Source organism: Tursiops truncatus, chromosome 10 (genome assembly GCF_011762595.2).
Source record: "Tursiops truncatus isolate mTurTru1 chromosome 10, mTurTru1.mat.Y, whole genome shotgun sequence".
Classification (NCBI taxonomy): domain Eukaryota; kingdom Metazoa; phylum Chordata; class Mammalia; order Artiodactyla; family Delphinidae; genus Tursiops; species Tursiops truncatus.
The window spans coordinates 32,281,959-32,294,710 of record NC_047043.1 but is presented as its reverse complement, the minus strand read 5'-3'; the positions used below and the strand labels follow the sequence as shown (position 1 = coordinate 32,294,710).

At 49.1% G+C, this 12,752-nt stretch overlaps 1 protein-coding gene across 20 annotated transcripts in view; it reads right to left on the bottom strand.

The window, feature by feature from the left end:
* The window catches only part of TRERF1 (transcriptional regulating factor 1), a 296,865-nt gene that overhangs the window by 66,111 nt on the left and 218,002 nt on the right, over window positions 1–12,752 (bottom strand). For 19 of the 20 annotated variants that reach the window (XM_073810717.1, XM_019949710.3, XM_073810715.1 and 16 more), the window contains one exon: window positions 344–458. The gene's annotated coding sequence lies outside the window, so the exon portion shown is untranslated. Of the gene's footprint in view, window positions 1–343; window positions 459–10,024; window positions 10,107–12,752 lie in introns of all 20 variants that reach the window. The other variant, XM_033864245.2, reaches the window with a different exon arrangement.

The following is a 12,752-nucleotide window of genomic DNA, read 5'->3' as shown; positions in this document are numbered from 1 at the left end:
CCTTCCAATTCTATCCTATCCCAGAGATTCCTTCATCCAAAATTCCCTGGATACCCGATCCCCAAAAGATCTGCCCAAGGTCCCAGATTCAGGAGGTGGTGGAGGAATAATGAGAGCTTCAGTCCCCAGAAACTCAATCCAGTGTCCTTTCTGCTCCACCATCGGCCTCTCCATTAGCCGAAATGAGCACGTTTTGCCCCATTAGGCTGACATGTACTTTTTCAGTCTACCCATGTCCCAGTAAACCCCATTTTCCCAGCATATGGCAAGGGATTATAAAAGCATAGAGAATTAGTTCAAATGAAAATGCCGAGACTTTCCAGGAAAAGGGAGGCAAGCTCACCTTGGCCTCCGCAGCAGATGGTCGGGTTGGGGGCCTGGCTCTGGGGGCTTCTCCTGCGGCCGGCCAGTCGTGCTGCTCTCATGCTGCTGGGCAGGTGGGAAGAGGAGGCCTAGTTCTGTGGGAAAAAGAGAAAGAAAGGTCACTTCTTCATCGTCTGCTCCCAGCTCTCCATCACCAGCCTGCCAAGGACACTATCCAGAAGCCGCGGGAGCTCGCGAGGCTGGCCTCAGCCACTCTCATGTCATTGGGGAGCAGACAGGCGCAGGACGAATGTTTCCCACGCCCTCCGATGTGCCAGGCAGGGCTCTAAGGAACGAGGCTACAAAGATGAATCAGATGCAGTCCCTGCTTTCAAGCAACAGCCTAGCGAGAGAGAGAGAGAGAGAGAGAGAGAGAGAGAGAGAGAGAGAGAGAGAGAGAGAGAGAGAAAGAGGGAGAGAGAGAGAGAGAGAGAGAGAGAGAGAGAGAGAGGGAGAGAGAGAGAAGAGAGAGAGAGACATACACGTTTCACTACAAGATAATTTGGTAAGTGCTGTGATTTCCCCAAGTTCATTCAACAGCCTACCTGTCCCACAGGGAGCAGAGGCAGCTTACAAGCGCTACAGCACAGGGCTTCTCAAGCTCTTTGTTATGAAGGACCAGTTCTTTGTTTTTAATTTCTGATCCATCACGGATGAACACTTTTTTTTTTTTTTTTTTTTTTGCGATACACGGGCCTCTCACTGTTGTGGCCTCTCCCGTTGCGGAGCACAGGCTCCGGGCGCGCAGGCTCAGCGGCCATGGCTCACGGGCCCAGCCGCTCCGCAGCATGTGGGATCTTCCCGGACCGGGGCACGCACCCGTGTCCCCTGCATCGGCAGGCGGACTCTCAACCACTGCGCCACCAGGGAAGCCCACGGATGAACACATTTATAAAATATAAGAAAAGGAACTGGTAGAAAAATGAAATGACAAAAATATTCATAGAGTACAAGCCTACTTCTTAATGATTCAACAGCTTACTCTGTCAAATCGGCATGAGAGTTTCTAAGCGCTTCCTCTCAATTTCTGTACTGATCTCGTGGACCGGTTAACAGCTTGCAGACCAGCACCATTCCACAAACCACAGCTGAGAAGCATTGCTATAGGAAACGTTTGTAAAGAGTGCAACCTTCCTGAGATGTCTGGCTGAGCTCTTGGTTCAGAGAGGGTGGTTGAAAATAAAAATGATGTCAAATTCACCCTCTGGACTATAGTTCAGACTGTTCAGAGAGTCTCTCTCCAAGAAGGAGAGTTACAGCAGGGACTTTGGGAGAGTGTGGCGGGGGGGGTGTCTGAGGTGGTGGCACCAACACACTGGGTTCACGGGAACCTGGTCAGAAGTTGTGCCTGGAGCCCTGTCCTGCTCTACCTTGAACGTCCAATTGTAACTATGGCAACCCCAGCCGAAGCTACTGCCCGGAATGGGAAGAACAAAAGTGTCATCTATTAAAATGGACTGGGACGTTTCAAAAAATAAAGCATTTCCAAAATGTCAAGAGGGCTGCTGGCGTTCATTCCTACCATTTAATGTTATAAAAATGATGTTTTTTAAATTGAGAAATCTTTTGTCTGTGACAGCCAGCTCCCAAAAAAGCCTTTAAATGCCTATTGCCTTAATACTTGAGGGAGAGATTACAAGTCATTTTCCCCCATTTGAACGCTTAAGAGAAAGTGCTCATTCCTCTAAACTCTCAGCTTTTATGTAGTTCTTATTTTAAACTCTAGAAGATATCTCTGTAGAAGAAAAAATTCCCTTTTCAAAGTCTTTTTTTTTTTTAAGTGCGTACACACATACACTCTCACTCGCTGCTTCAAATGCTAAGTCATTTGCAATTTGGGAGTTTGCTGCTCATGAAATTCTAGCGATAAGCACATCATAAACATTCCTATAGCAAGGGAATGCTTTGGAAGCGATGTCTGTGATGTTACCAAGATTGTCTATCATCTCTGAATGTTGGCTAAGTGAAGGTTACAGGAATAACTATTTATGTATACATAAGTCAACAGAGTAACTGGCAACTTCAATAGCAGATCTTACCAAGAAGCTAAACCATGGCACGAGGTGGGAAGCAGGGATGGACTTCCCTCAGTTTCCATGAGTGTTTCATCCTTATTCTCAACATGGGAAAATAATTCTCCAGGCTCCCCGACAGGAGCAATAGTTCTTGGAATCACTCATGGGCAAGATTAAGCTTAGACCACACAGCCAACTTTTATAGATCAGGTGCTGGGCTAGATTCTAGTGTCCTCAATATGGGTTCTTCTTCAAAGAGACCCAAGGGAGACATATAAACAGGCGATTACAATCCCCCTTTCCTGCAAGAAGAGTATATTGGCTGGAGTTAAGGTAAAGGAAATGAAGTTAACTAGCTCAATCCATCTATCCAACCATTCATTGGTCCATCCATTGTTGACTGAGTGCCTAGTATATAGCAGGCAAGTGCAAACCACTAGGCATACAACAGTTGAGACCAATGTGGTCCCTGCCTTCATGGAGCTTATCCTCTAGTGGGGAAACCAACATTAATAAATTAGAAATAACTATAATAGTGGTGCTCTGAAGAAGTATGATTACTGCTATAATAGCATATGTCAGGGGTAGATCTAGCCACAGGAAAGGGTCAGTGGTGCTTTCCTAAAGAATTAGTCTTTAATCTGAGCCCTAAGAATAAATTAGTGAAACAAAATAGGGTGGGGGCCAGGAGGGAAAAGACAGAAAGAAAAGGTGTTGCCAGCACAATGAATAGGCTGTGCAAAGTTCCTGTGACGGAAGGAACACGGCACATTCTAGCGATGAAAGGAGGCTCTCAATAAGGACCGAATCGGTTCTTGACCCACAGCATGCTTCCATTGTGATGGTATCCAGACCATGCATTATAGATGTGCAGGTTTTTCCAAAAGTGCCCAAGAAGTTACTTAAGGCGAACCAGGAAAGTAAGGTGCATGTCAGCTAATTCTCCCTCTTCCTAAGCTGGCACGAGGCATCCAACACAGGGGCCACCTTATCCTCCCTCCCATTTTATAGCAAGTTTTGGGACTCATCTATTTTTCTCTTCAACAGTGGTAACTTGGCCAAATCCAATTTGACCAGTGGTAAAAATTAGTTGGTCAGGGCTGACGTAGACTGACGGTGGATGTGGGTTTTGGGATGTGAACAAGCGTTCTATTATTTTTAATTTTTTTTTGCGGTACGTGGGCCTCTCACTGTTGTGGCCTCTCCCGTTGCGGAGCACAGGCTCCGGACGCGCAGGCCCAGGGGCCATGGCTCACGGGCCCAGCCGCTCCACGGCATGTGGAATCTTCCCGGACCGGGGCACGAACCCGCGTCCCCTGCATTGGCAGGCGGACTCCCAACCACTGCGCCACCAGAGAAGCCCAGCGTTCTATTACTAAATGACTGCTGGAGAAGCCTCGTGGTGAATGTTACTCGACGGAAGGTCATACAATTTCATGCACAGAACATGAGCTTTGGGGCCAAGCAGACCTGGGTTCAAATCTGGCCCCGCCCCTCACTGGTCAATTGGCCTGGTTCTTTCATAAAATGGAGTTAGCAGTGCCTTCCTTGCTGTGAGATTAGCAAGAGCACAGGTCCTACACTGAGCACATTTCCTGGCTCCCAACTGGCCCTGGGTAAGTGTCAGCATTACTATCACACAGCAGTGTGTGGGGACAGCCATATTCCTCCTCAACGTGAAAATCAACAGGAATCCAGGAAACAATTTCCCAGCTGGCACTGGGGCTGCAGGGCAGCTTTGCAGGGGTGCAGGGGTCCCGATGACTCACAGTTTCTTGGTGTGTGACCTCATGGGTCCCCTGCCACTGTGCTGAGAGTTCCCAGCGGGAAGTCCCCCTGCACCAGGGCTAACGGGCACCGAGTCTCACCTCGGTGGCCCCAGGCCCACCCTCTCTGGATGCCACCCCAGGACTTACAGGGAGCTCCACCCGGGGGCTCCAGGCCGGCAGCCAGCAGACTTGGGTTCTAGTTCCACCACTAACAGCTGGGGTTCCCTTGGACAAACAGCCGAGTTCCAGAAGGGAGAGGAGACGGAACAGCTACCACACCCTGAAGGCCTAAACACAGGTCAGGCCTGGTGCTGGGTCTTCCCAAGAAGCACCCCAATAGTCACAACAGTCCTGTGGGGTCACTGTTGGTATCACCATGTTACAAGTGAGGAAACTGAGGCCTGCTGGTTTGTCCCAGACCACAGAACTAAGTGATGGAACCAGAACGGGAAGCCGGAAAGCCCTTCCTCTCTACCACGGCACTGCCTTACGGGCATGGAAATCTTACTTAGGTCTTTCCCACACGACCAGTGAGGACACAGCCCTGGAAGGCTCTGTGATTTTCCAGGGACCCACAGGCAGCAAGCCACCAGGCAAGGCCAGACTCTGCCCCATGCCCCACATGGCTGTCTAGGTCTCAGTTTCCCTTCTGCACACAGTGGTGACTAACGACGCCTTACAGACCACACTGCTGTTAGAGTTAAGGGGAGAATGAAGATGTAAGAGTCTTGGGAGGGAAAAACTACTATAGAGACATGAACACTTTAAATGGGTACTGAGAGGCTCAAACCCAAGAGGAAGGGTTCCTGTTGGCCACAGAGCAGTTGAAACAAAAACTGGACAGGCAGCAGGGTGGCAGCCAGGGGAGGGGAGGGGACACAGGAGACAAACTGTGGAGCTTCTGAAATGGGAAGCAGGACGCAATGAAGTGTGAAGAATTCCCTCCATGCCACCCACAATAAATTAGAAATTGGCACAGATTTTTTAAAGAAGGAAAAGCAGGAGGGGGAGGAGAAGAAATTGAGGAGGAAGAGGAATTAAATCTGTAGATTTAACCTAAGAACATCTAAGAAACAGGGTGGAGGGTCATCAATGCAATGAGAAACCTTAGACTCCAGTCACGTGGGGGCCACTCATTCTGTCAAACAAGTTCTCCTGTACAGAGATGATGGTGACACGGAAGAAGATCTAATTTTCAAGGCAGACACATTCTATCAACAGATGGGGCGGCCTGGAAGCTTTTCCAATGTGGTGAAAACTCCCATTCTCTCTCCAACCATCTCTCCTCTTCTGTAGATGCCCCACTCGTACCTCCATGGAGGTTGAGAAAAGAATAAATAATTTATAGGCACTAGAAGAGGGCATTCCTGCTCAGACCATTATGAGAGATAGGTGGCCACTTCATCAGGTCTCCATGCACCTGGTTATTCCAGAACACAGAAGCTGGGGTATTCGACCAATATCACAGCAGCTCAAACACTGAGAGCATATCAGACAGACTTATCATAGGCTGACAATGGATGGCGGACCACCATCCACTCTCCAACCTCCTCAGGCCTCCTATTCCCTTGCTCACAGCTCCAGTCAGCTTGTCTTTCAGGTCTTCACACACTCCAAGCTCTTTCTTACCCCAGGACTTTTGCACATGCTGGTCCCTCTCTGACTGGGATGCTCTTCTCCTAGCTCCCCCCTCATTAACATCTAGTTAGCTTTCAAATACAGCTTCAGTGAGACTTCTTGGACTCTCCAGAAACGCAAGTGTGCAACAGCACTTATCAAAGTTGCAATTCATTAATTATGTCATTAACGAGGGGGCCTCCCCAGTCAGACTGTAAGCTCTCTGAGGGCATGAGCAAGTGTCTGCTTTTTGCACCATCGTGTCCCATGGGTGAGCACAGCAGTTTGTTTGCACATCAAAATCACCTGGGGAGCTTTAAAAAACACAGATGCTTGGGGTTCACCAAAACCCATTAGACAATAGTGCTTAGAGCTGGTCAGGTGTTGTGACATGTGGCCAAGGCTGAGAACCTAAGGAGGCCACGGGTGCTGGGCTTCTGTCCTAGAGCAATCTTGAAGTGGCCCAGGGAGTTACAGTAGGACCTTGCTCCCTTTGCTTGTGGATACAATGCATCGTTTAAATGTTGTTTTCCACCCCAGAGATTATATTCGAGGAAATTCCGGAAGAGGGAAACAAAATCCTCATTGTTAGAGAGGAATACTATCCCTTTCATGAAGCACTCCCACGATAACCCCCTCCCCGACACTCCTCTGCCCGCTAACCCCGGTTTATCACCTTTATCCTCAGAGCCACAGGATTAACCTGATGTGTTCCTGAAATACACTTTAATATTTGGGGGGATAACCCCTAATTTTAAAAATTAAATCAGGCCCAGCTATACTATCTGGTGGAGTGCAAAACTTCACATTAAATTTTATTAAAACAGAAGAATTCAAAGCCAGTTCGTGACGGGACAGGCCCTCCAGGCCAGCCCCAAGCCGCAGGTAGAGGCGCTTTGCAGTAACTTGCCCATGGGGGCACTGGGGTGGGGGAGCTCCCACGGGTCATCTGCACTGATCTGGCCTTTCCAGGGCAAGCTGAGAACAAGCTGTCCCTATCCTCTCAGTTCCCCTTACTAAAGGGGAGGGAGTAAGTGCTACGTGCTAAATGTTCTGTCCCTCCCCCACCAATTCATATGCTGAAATCCTAACCCCCAAAGGTGATGCTATTAGTAGGTGGGGGCTCTGGGAGGTGCTTAGGCCATGAGGGTGGAGGTCTCATGAATGGGATTAGTGCCCTTATCAAAGAGATCCCGATAGCGCCCTCACCCCTTCTGCCACGTGAGGACACAGTGAGAAAGTATTAGCAATGCACCAGGAAGAAAGGGCCCTCACAGAACGCGACCATGCTGGCATGTTGATCTTGGACATCCAGCCTCCAGAAAGGTGTGAAATAAATTTCTGTTGTTTATAAGCCATCCTCTGTGGTTTTTCGTTATGGGCTAAGACAGTAAGATGTGTGAAAAAAAACCCAACCTCTTAAACACACTCAAATTAACAACTCCAATCCTCTGATGGGTTTCACCAGCCCAACGAAAGCACTGTTTGACTGAGTCCCAAGTCCCATACCTCTGTGAGACGTAGACCATCACTTAACCCAGTGCACGGCAAGCTCTCCTGAATATAGCTCTAGCGCCCATAGGGACCACCTGGGGAAGTTAAGAATGAAGCTTCACCTTGCACCCACTATGTTGGTAATAATAAAATAATAACAAGTGCTGGTGAGGATGTGGAGAAATTGGAACCCTTCTGCACTGCCGGCAGGAATGGAAAATGGTGCAGCTGCTTTAGAAAATAGTGTGGCAGTTCCTTAAAGTTATCAGTGACCCAGTAACCCTACTCCTAGGTGTAAACCCCAAAGAACTAAAAACAGGTGCTCCAACAAAAACGTGTTCACACATGTTCAAAGAAGCTCTATTAACAATAGCCACAAAAGTGGAAACGACCCAAACGTCCATCAACTGGCTAACAGATAAATCTGGTATCTACACACAATGGAATATCATTCAGCCATAAAAAAGAACGAAGTTCTGATACATGCGGCAACATGGATGACCCTCGAAAACATTAAGTGAAAAGAGTCAGACACAAAAGGTCACATATTGAATGATTCCTTTTTTTTTTTTTTCGGTACACGGGCCTCTCACTGTTGCGGCCTCTCCCGTTATGGAGCACAGGCTCCGGACGCGCAGGCTCAGCGGCCATGGCTCACAGGTCCAGCCGCTCCGCGGCATGTGGGATCTTCCCGGACCGGGGCACGAACCTGTGTCCCCTGCATCGGCAGGCGGACTCTCAACCACTGCGCCACCAGGGAAGCCCTGAATGATTCCTTTTATCTGAAATACCCAGAAGGTAGGTAAGTCCATGGAGATATCAAGCAGACCAGTGGCTGCCAGGGGCTGGGGCTGGTAGGAGAATGAGGGGTGGCTGCTTAATGGGTATGGGGTTTCCTTTTGGGGTGATGAAAATGCCTTGGAACTAGACAGAGGTGATGGCTGCACAACACTGAGAACGCGCTAAATGCCGCTGACCTCTATACTTTAAAATGGTCCGTGGTTAACTTTATGCTGTGTGAATTTTACCTCAATTAAAAACAACAATAAACAAAGCTTCCAGGGCCCCACGGTGAGAGGCTCTGACTCAGTAGGTGTGGGCTGGGCCCAGGGATCTGCTTTTCCAAAGAACATCTGAGTGATTCTGACATGGGGGGTCTCAGGCATGGCCTAAACGTTAAGGGCTGATGTGTGTAAATGATGCCTTTACTTTAGATGAATCAGTAACACCTGCTGCTATTTCCTGAGTGCCCAGTATGGGCCAGGCAGGCACTGGGCTTGGTGCTTTCAAATACAGTGTCTCAGAATCACACTGCAAGCTGGGAATGATCACTGTTTTGTTTTATAGTTGAGGAGACTGAGGCTCAGAGAGGTTAAGTAAGTTGCCCAGGGCACACAGCTGAGTAACAGTGGATTCATACCAGTATCTGTCTGACTCCACAGACCACAGTTTCCCCATCACCCCATACTACACCACTGTGTCTTTTAACAAGCCCTTCCAGGCAGCAGAAATGTCATTTTTGTGTTTATATGCTCTTTAGGTTAGAGACTTAGGTCATCTTACTAAAATTGAGGTCCTTGGTATCTCCTGGGAATTCACTAGAAATGCAGACTCTCAGTCCTCACCCCCGGTTTGCCGAATCAGACTCTGCTCTCCCCAGATGACTTGTGTGACACTAAAGTGTGAGCTGCACAGGTTCCTCTAGAGCTGTGCTATCCAATATGGTAGCCACTAGCCTATTTAAGTGGCTATTTAAATTAAAACTAATGGGGACTTCCCTGGCAGTCCAGGGGTTAAGACTTCGCCTTCCAATGCAGGGGGTGTGGGTTTGACTCCTGGTCGGGGAGCTAAGATCCCACATGCCTCGGGGCCAAAAAAAAACAAAACATAAAGCAGAAGCAATATTGTAACAAATTCAATAGAGACTAAAAAAATGGGCCACATAAAAACAATCTTAAAAAAAAATAAAATTAATTAAAATGAAATAAAAACTCAGTTCGTCAGTTGTACCAGCCACATCTGAAGTGTTCCACAGCCACATGTGACAAGTGGCTACCACTGGGCAGCAGAAAATAGAACATTCCATCAGTGCTGTGCTACAGCAGGCTCTCTTGAACTTGGCACCACTGACATTTGGGGCTAGATAATTCTTCGTTGCGGGGGGTGGGTGTGGCGAGACTTCCAGCACATGGTAGAGTAGTAGTTTGCAACCTGGGATGATTTCGTCCCTCGAGGGAATGGCAATGTCTGCAGACATTTTTTGGTTGTCATAGCTGGGAGGTTCTATTGGCATCATATGGGTAGAGGCCAGGGATGCTGCTAAACATCTTACATACTACAGTGCACAGGACAGCACAACAAAGAATTATCTGGTGCAAAGTGTCAGTGGTGCCGAGGTGAGAAGCACCCAGCTAGAGTAATCAAAAATACATGGCCATTCTCAGTAAAACTGGAGGCAGGAGACTCACGACACCAAAGTGCCCACCCCCCTCCTTTGCCAAATTCAGAACCGGAGAAGAGTATCTATTTTCGCCAAGAATGCAGAGTAAGAAGTCCTGGTTTCCAGAATAATCGACGAACTCATTACTAAAATGAGGTCCCTACACTTCAAATCCCAAGGGCTGGGAAATGAAGAAGTTAATTTTTGATGTTTGGAATGTGTGATAAATTCCACAAGAAACCACAATCTGCCTATCGGTCAGGTGTGGACACATCGTTCGTTCGTTCATGTATCTATTTACTTAAAAGTATTTATTGAGCACCTACCATATGTCAGGTACTCTTCCAGCGTTGAAAGCAGAACGGCCAATAAAACAAACCAGGTCCCTGCCCTTGTGGAGCTGGCATCCTAGTGGAGGAGACCAACAGGACCCAAGTAAACAAATACACCAGCAGTGGAATGGGTATGATCAGTGCTACGAAGGGGAGGGGTGCAGAGGAGTGATGGGGGATGGGTATCTGAGGTCACCTATCTGAAGTGTCCTGGGGCAACTGAAAAGGTGTCATCTGGCAGAGACCTGAATGAACTGAGATTGTACCAGGTAATTCGAGGAGGGGCAAGAGTTCCAAGCAGAGGGAACAGCGGCTGCTGACTCCTCTGGCGAAACAAGCTTTCTGGAGCTGGAAAAGGCCGGCATGTGAGGTTGGCAAGGCAGGAACGGGCCCAGTCACGGGGATAGGAACCCACTGGAGGGCTCAGAGCAGAGAAGAGATGGGGCTTGATCAGCTTTTCACATAGAGAACAAGCTATAGGAGGATAAGAGTGGAAAAGGCCAGACCTGTGATGAGGCTGCTACAGTCTTCCAGGCAAGAGATGGTGATGGCTTATTATTAGTTAATTAATGAATGAAATCATTAATATTAATACTAGCTCCCTACTTGGCCAATGTTATTAATACTCTATCTCAGATATATTACAGGTAGACTCAGCATCATGTTCAAGCTACTTCTATGGAGAAATGCGTTCTGAGTTCCAAATGATCAACTTGAAACCTTTTCCATCCACCTGGGTTGTAAGTCGGGGACCGTGTGACCTGGGAGAAGACAGCAAGAAAGGGAGTTGGGGGGTTAGGGAATTTTAGCAGGAGGAAAAAGGGTGTATGCCCCCAAATCCCCCTTTCTCTAGAACCATCAGAGGTGTCTGAGAGGGGCCTTCCAATTCTCCCAAGAATTGTCGGGTAGCAGATGGGTGAGAACCAGCAATTCTGCTACAGGCAGAACAGAAGGGAAAGGACCAGATCTTCCAGAAGGACAGCACTGCAGCTGTGAGTGAAGGAGGGTGTGGAGTCTTTTCCAAAAGCAAGGGAGTCTCTACTTCTGGGGTTTCTGAGGTTCTAGGGCATCACAGGGTCAGGGCACCAGTCACAGCATCAGCAGATTTAGGGCAGAAGAACCCAGCTGTGCCGGTTACTAACTGCACAGCACCGAGCGTGCTGCTGTTGACCTCCGTGACCCTCTGTAAAAGGAAACGACACCTCTGGCCCTCAGAGTGGTAGTGAGGGGTCAAGTCAGATGATGCCCGCGCCGAGGGTGATGACAACTTCCAGGCCACGTGCCGAGGTCTGGGCACGCCCATCTTCTGGAGCAGGTGCAGAACCCACCATCCTCCACGGCATGAGGTTCTGTGCTATACACATGCCCAGGTAGTTCAGCTTTACACATAAAAAGGTGCTTCTCTTTCCTTAATTCCTTTATTCAACACACATTCACTGAGTCTTAGCGCCAGACATGGAAGAAACAGAGAGTAAGATGCAGCCTTCACACCCCAAGAACATGGGCAGCGGGGGCGGCTGGAGACATGAGAAGAGGTTTCTCTGATTCTCCTTTTCCCTCAGGGCCTGGTGACCACTGTCCAGGTAGTTTTCATACCTTTAGACTAGAGCCACCAGCCTGCTGGGGCCTTGTCTACCAGCAGCCTGCAGGGCCAACCTTGGGGGCAGTGCCAACCTTGGGGGCAGTGCCCTCTCTCTTCTCCAGACTGGCAGGCCATCCTGGTCATTTCTGCTGGAGCAGAAAAGGATGGTGAGGAAAAGGCACGGCTGGCTAGGCAGAGGGAAGCCGGGAGAAGCGCTGGCCTTCAGCAAGGCCTTCCTTCCAGCCCCACTTCCTGCCCCCAGTGGACACGGCTCCAGATGGGTCAGGGGCCTCTCTGACCCCCAGCTCACCTAGGGCGCAGCATCTCTCTGGCGTTTCCCAAGAAACGTCTTCAAGAGAAGGCCCCAGCTCTGAGTCATCTGCAGCAGAGAGGAGACCTTATAAAAATAACTCCAAGTATGAGGCTCCTCCTGTATTCACATTATTCACGATACAAAGAACAAAAAAGCAGGGCAGGAAGCAGAGGAGGAAAAGTGTCGTTCCCATCAGTTTTCTTCACATGACAAGCAGCCAGGGACTCACTTGCTGAGCCCCACTGCACTCTCTCTCCGCGGAGCGAATTACATAAGCCGGCGAGAGGGGCTTCTTGGCAGCCTTCTGACTCTGCCACCCACCCGTCTTCATCTCTCAACTCCAAATCCGAGGCTGGGTGCCTCGGATAATAGTGCTCATGTAAACATGATGAAGCAACTAGGTTTGCTCCCACAGGGCAGTCAGGAAAGGCCTTGGGGAGGTGAAAGTTGAGCTGAGGCCCAGATGACCAAGTGAAAATCTGAGTGGAGAACACTGGACATTCAGCAGGGACAGCTGAAGCAATGGCCCCGAGGCAAGGATCAGTGTGCACACGGCAGGCACAGTGGGTGGGACAGAGCAGAGGAGTGGTGGGGGGGGCAGGGGGTCCCCGACATGTAGGGTAGTGGTTCTCAGCCTGCAGTGATTTCGTCCTCCAGAGGATATCTGACAATGTCCGGAGACATAGCTGGTTGTCACAGCTGGGGACATGATACTGGCATCCAGTGGGTAGAGGCCAGGGATGCTGCTAAACATTTTTGAATGCACAGGTCAGCCCCCCTCAACAGAGAATTATCGGGCTCAAACATCAATAGTGCTGAGGCTAAGA